Source organism: Nycticebus coucang, chromosome 3 (assembly GCF_027406575.1).
Source record: "Nycticebus coucang isolate mNycCou1 chromosome 3, mNycCou1.pri, whole genome shotgun sequence".
NCBI classification, from domain to species: Eukaryota; Metazoa; Chordata; class Mammalia; order Primates; family Lorisidae; genus Nycticebus; species Nycticebus coucang.
This window is the reverse complement of record NC_069782.1, coordinates 70130168-70136423: the sequence shown is the minus strand read 5'-3', so window position 1 is coordinate 70136423 and position 6256 is coordinate 70130168. Positions and strand designations below refer to the sequence as shown.

At 38.6% G+C, this 6256-nt stretch overlaps 1 non-coding gene across 1 annotated transcript; it reads right to left on the bottom strand.

Annotated features, from left to right (window-relative positions):
* Nucleotides 1–2554: 2554 nt before the first annotated feature.
* Nucleotides 2555–2688, bottom strand: LOC128582876 (small nucleolar RNA SNORA2/SNORA34 family). The gene has a single exon (XR_008379298.1). It is a non-coding gene; the product is annotated as a small nucleolar RNA SNORA2/SNORA34 family (small nucleolar RNA).
* Nucleotides 2689–6256: the final 3568 nt, after the last annotated feature.

The following is a 6256-nucleotide window of genomic DNA, read 5'->3' as shown; positions in this document are numbered from 1 at the left end:
TTTTTAAAGACACAGTCCTCCTATGTTGCCCACCTTGGAGTGCAGCCGCTATTTATGGGAGCCATCATAGCTCACTGCAGCCTGGAGCTCCTGGTCTCAAGGGATCCTTCTCCCTCAGCCTCCCAAGTAGCCGGAACTACAGGTATGCCTCACCTTGTCCTGCCTGTTTGATTTTTAGAACATTGAATTTGGTGGGTATAGTGTCCTCCTGTAAAACACACACAAAAAAATAAATGTGCTTTTTAACAAAACTATGAGGCAAACACTTGAGCCATCACTGTCCAGTCAAGAAATGATGAGTTCGACCAGCATCTGAAGGCTACCATGCCTCTTTCAGGGACCAGGTAGCCTCATTCTGATTTAATTTTTATCTAGCTTTTCTTTAGAGTTTGACTCTTATACTGTATTAGCATCCTTAAAGGACATAGCTTAGTTTAAGCCTGTTTTGGAATTTCATTTCAAAGGAACCATACTGCGTGTGTTCCGTTGTGTCTAAATCACTATCAGTTGAGCAGGATTTGATGCTTAGTCAGATAAGTCACGTGGTCTTATCCTTCTTCAAGGATAAGTTATTCTGTTATTCTGGCTCTTTGAGCTTCCACATAAATTTTATTTTATTTTATTTCTGGAAACAGGATCTTGCTCTGTTGCCTGGGCTAGATTGCTGTGATGTCATCATAAGCTCTCTGCAGCCTCAGACTCCTGGGCTCAAGGGATCGTCCTGTCTCAGCCTCCCAAGTAGCTGGGACTACAGGGATGAACCACTACAACTGGCTCATTTTTCTATTTTTTGTAGAAATGGAGGGGGACTCACTCTTACTCAGGCTGGTCTTGAACTCCTGGACTCAAGCAGTTCTGCCTCGGCCTCCCAAAGTGCTAGGATTACAGGTGTGAGCCATCCTGCCTGGCCTTGCAACACATAAATTTATTAATTTAGGATTCTGGAAGTCAGAAGGCTGAAATGGGTCTCACTAGGTTCAAACCAAGATGTTGGCAGGTCTGTGCTCCTTCTGGAGGATTTAAGGGAGAATTTTTCTCTTTACCTTTTCCAGCTTCTAGAAGGTTTTAGAGCAGCGGTTCTCAACCTGTGGGTCACGACCCACAGGAACTGCATTAAAGGCTTGCGGCATTAGGAAGGTTGAGAACCCCTGTTCTAGAGGCTGCCTTCATCCTTAGTTCCTGGTCCTTTCCTCCATCTTCAAACCCAGCAACATCCAGCTGAGTGCTTCACACACTGCCATCTCTCTTGTTTTCCCTCTTCTAGCCAGTCTCACACTCTTATGGACCATAGAGATTCTTTGTGCTACCCAGGTCATTAAGGATAATCTCCCTATTAAAGCCAGACTTGACCTGGTGCACATCTATAGTCCCAGCACTTTGAGAGGCTAAGAGAGGGTGATCACTTGAGCCCAGGAGGTTGAGTCTGTAGTGAGCTAGGATGACACCACTGCCCTCCAGCCTCAGCAACGGAGTGAGACCCTTCTTAAAAAACAAAAGTCAGGGCAGCGCCTGTGGCTCAAAGGGCTAGGGCTCTGGTCCCATATGCCAGAGGTGGTGGGTTCAAACCCAGCCCTGGCCAAAAACCACAAAAAAAAAAAAAAGTCAGCTAATGTACTCACATGTTCTGGGAATTAGAATGTGGGTATCTTTGGTGGGGTGCACCATTTTGCCTACTGCTAGAAGTATTTGGTATCTTCAATATCGAGACTTTGATCTATTGATCATGCTGTCTCCCTCTTTTCACTTAGGTTTTCCCTGTGGCTCAGTAAAGATCCCACAGAGGCCTGGTGTTTGATTTTTTTGTTTGATTTAATGCAAAGTACTTCCATTTTAGGACACTATTGGAAACAGTTGTAGTTTGCTTAAGGGTTGTTCCTTCTTGTTAATCATGAATGAATGTTTCATTTATATCAAATACTTCACCTACACCAACACCTATTGAAATGATCATATATGGTTCCCTCCCTTAATATTTTTAATGTAGTGGATTAGATTGATTGTCCAAAGTTAAATCAATTTTGCTCTCCAGGATTTAATTTAGTCATAATGTTTTATCCTTTTTATGTATTTCTGGCTTCTGCCCCTTCCCTCCTGGAATTTTCTTTAGAATTTTCACATCTATGATCACAGGTGAGATTGGACTATAGCTTTCCTGTCTCATACCCCTTCAAGAATAACCTTGGTCTCATAAAGTATGTTAGAGAATGTTTTCTATTTTTCTATTCTATTCTCTGGAAGAGTTTATAAAGTTTTTTTTCTTGGGATGTTTAGTGGAAATTTACCAGTAAAGCCATCCAGGCTTGAAATTCTGACTAGTTATTTTTCTTTCTTTCTTTCTTTCTTTTTTCTTTTACTGTAGAATTATCTTTTTATTTTGGGTAAAAACCCACAGTCATTTTGGGGAGCTGTAATTAAGATTTAACAGCATTATAATTCTAACAAATAACTTAAATATCCTTGTGAGATAAATATAATAATATTTTATGGGTATTTTGGAACCCGACAGTATTAAGACTACAAATCACACTAGCCTACATCTATCACCAATGACTCATACTGTTTCTTTCTAATGAATTGACCCTTACATTTCCAAAGTTCTGAAATGGCCAACAGACCATAGAAAGATAATTCTTTAGACTCCTGCTTGAAACCGACAGCTTCAGCAAACTGCTGGCCTTGATTAGTTATATTTCTTTAGTGGTTACAAGATTATTCAGTTATATTTCTTTAGTGGTTACAAGATTATTCAGATTTTTTATTTCTTTTTTAGTCAGTTTTTCCTGTCTCATGATTTGTCCAAGTTATCTAAATTTTTGTTTGTTTTTGAGACAGAGTCTCACTCTGTTGCCCTGGGAAAAGTGCCGTGGCTCACAGCAACCTCAAACTCTTGGGCTCAAGGATTCCTCTTGTCTCAGCCACCTGAGTAGCTGGGACTACAGGCGCCCACCACAACGCCTGGCTAATTTTTCTATTTTTAGTAGTGATGGGGTCTCTCTCTTGCTCAAGCTGGTCTCAAGCAATCCACTGCCTCAGCCTCCCAAAGTGCTAGGATTACAGGTTATCTAAAATTTTTACATTTGCAGCATAAAGTGTTCCACAACATCCTTTTACTTGGGTCCATGAGCTCATATGGTGTCATATAAATTAGAGAAAGACCCTCCTTTTGGTGGTGAAACTGCGGGCCAGGGTACACAGTTTATTGGGCAGAGTACCCTTGGGAAGCGATTGCCCTACAACCCTAGGTATCTGTCCTGTTCTAATCATTTCAATGACTTTAAATCTATAGTGGTATTCCCTCCACCCCAATTCCTATGATATCTGTTTGTAATTTTTCCTCATCTTGATCAGTTTCCCTAGCATTTTTTCCAGTTTCACTCACGTTTTAAAATAAACAACCTCTGAGTTTTTTGATTCTCGTCATTGAATGTTTTTTATTTTCTTCATATCTGTTCCCTATTACTTCCTTCTTCCTGTGCTCTTAGGGTGCTTAGCTCATTATTTCCACCTTTGTATCTGTGTATATACTTCGTATATTCTCATCTACATGCTCATGTATCCTCCTCACATATATACCTAAAATAGGAAAGCCCAGATGCTCCTCAACTTTTTAAAAAAATTTTTAAGCACAGTTTAGATTTACAGGAAAATCAAGCAGATAGTACAGAGTGATAGGTAGCTGCCCAACCCAGGCACACGGTGTCTGTCCCTTATTACTAACATCTCGCATTAGTGCGGCACATTTGTTAGAGCTGATGAACTGATGTTGATGATATTCACTAAGTCACATCAAGTCCATAGTTTGTATTGGGGTTTGCTTTTCACGTTGTACAGTCTTACGGGTTTTAACAAATGTACAACAACACGTATCCACAATTGCAGTGGCATGCAGAATAGTTCTGCTGCCCTGAGAATCCTCTGGGTTCCACCTCGTCATCCCTCCCCACCCCTGACAACCACGGATCTTTTTACTGTCTCCATAGTCTTGCCTTTCCAGAAGGTCATAGTTGGATTTATACATGGAGTGGCCTTTTCAGATTGCCTTCTTTTGTTCAGCAATGTGTGCTTAAAGTCCCTCCATGTCTTTTCATGGCTGGATAACTCGTTTCTTTTTATTGCTGAATAATGTTCCATGTGTGGATGGGCCCCAGTTTGTTTATCCATTCATCTAGGGAAGGACATCTTAGTTGCTTCCAGTTTGGGGTAATTATGAATAGAGCTGCTTTATAAATATTCATGGGCAAGTTTTTTTTGAGACAGAGTCTCACTATATCACCCTCGATAGAGTGCTGTGACATCACAGCTCACAGCAACCTCAAACTCTTGAGCTTAAGCAAGTCTCTTGCCTCAGCCTCCCAAGTAGCTGGGACTACAAGCGCCTGCCATAACGCCCGGCTATTTTGTGTTGCAGTTGTCTTTGTTGTTTAGCTGGCCTGGGCCGGGTTCAAACCCGCCAGCCTTGGTATATGTGGCTGGTGCCATAACCACTGCGCTATCTCATTGTTTTGATTTGCAGTTCACTAAAGGTTTATAATGTTGAGCATCTTTTCATATCCTCATTTGGCATCTCTCATCTTTTTTGGTAAGGTGTCTACTGAGATGTGTTGTCCATTTATTTATTTATTTTTATTAAATCATAAACACATAGATCGTTAATGCATTTATGGGTGTTGTCCATTTTTAATAGAGTTGTTCATTTTCTTATTGTTGAGTTTCAGTAGTTCTTTGTATATTTTGAATTCATGTCCTTTATCAATATATCTTTTTCAAATACTTTCCCTTCATTTTTTTGGCAGTATCTTCTGCAGTGCAGAAGCTTTTAATTTTATTTTATTGTTTTTTAATTTCAGATTAAAATAAGGATACAAATGCTTAGGTTACATAATTTGCATTTGTTAGGTTAAGCACAATTTGTGGTTGGCTTCTCAACTTTTGATGGGATTATGTATTGATAAACACATCATAAATTGAAAATATTGTCAAAAATGTTCTTAATATACCTAGTCTACTGAATGTCATAGCTTAGCCTCCCCTACCTTAAATATGTTCCGAGCACTTACATTAGCCTAGAGTTGGGTGAAATCATCTAACAAAAGCCTATTTTATAATAAAGTATTCCCTATTTCATGTTGCTTATTGAATACTGAAAACAGAATGATTATGTGGGTATTCAAAGTAGTTTCTACTGAATGTGCCTTATAGTCCCACCATTGTAAAGTCAAAAAAATTATTAAGTTAAGCCATCGTAAGTCAGAAGCCATCTGTGCATATATTCCAAGATACAACGTGTATATAAATTTTATATATAAAATGTGCATATTTCATACATATCTGCTATATAATAATATTTTTAAATATATGTACATAGGACTATAAATTTCTTCCCAAATGCTACGCTAGCTACACTATGCAAGTTTTGAAATGCAGTAAGTTCATTATCTCTCAGTTCAAAATATTTTATAATTTTCCTAGAATTTCTTCTTTGAGCAATGGGCTTATTTAAGAACTGGTTTCCAAACAAATGGCAATTTTGTTACAGTTTTTACTTTGATTGCTAACTAAATAACATTTGGTCAAGAGATCATTTTTGGATGGCTGGAGTGGCTAATGCCTGCATTTAGCACTTTGGGAGGCTGAGGTAGGAGGGTCACTTAAGGCAAGGAGTTCAAGACCAGCCTGGGCAATACAGCAAGACTCTTGAGGTTACAGTAATCATGCCATTGCACTTCAGCCTGGGTGACGTAGTAAGACCCTGTCCCTCCAAAAAAGGTAAAAATGTTTAAAAAGAGACCATTTTCTTCCATTTTGCTTTATAACCCAGTGACTATGCAAAAAGAAAATGTATTCTGCAGTTATGAAATACAATGTTCTATCTACATGTATCCATTAGGTCAAGTTTATTGCTCAAATATTCTATATCTTTACTGATTGTTTTTGTCTACTTGTTCTGTGAGTTGAGTTTAAACCCATCATTATGATTAAAGATTTAACTGTTTCTCCTGGTAGTTGTGTCAATTTTTGCTTTGTGTATTTTTGAGGCCATGTTTTTAAGGTCACACAAATTTTAAAAATTATCGTCCTAATGAAGTGAATGTTTTATTTATATAATGTGTCTGTATCCCTAGCAATGACTTTGTCTTAAGGTATGTGTTGTCTAATGTTAATATAACCATTCCAGCTTTCTTTTGGTCACACTTCTATGGTATATTTCCCCCATCCTTTTAATCTTTCTGCTTTATTTATTTGCTCTGTTGACCAG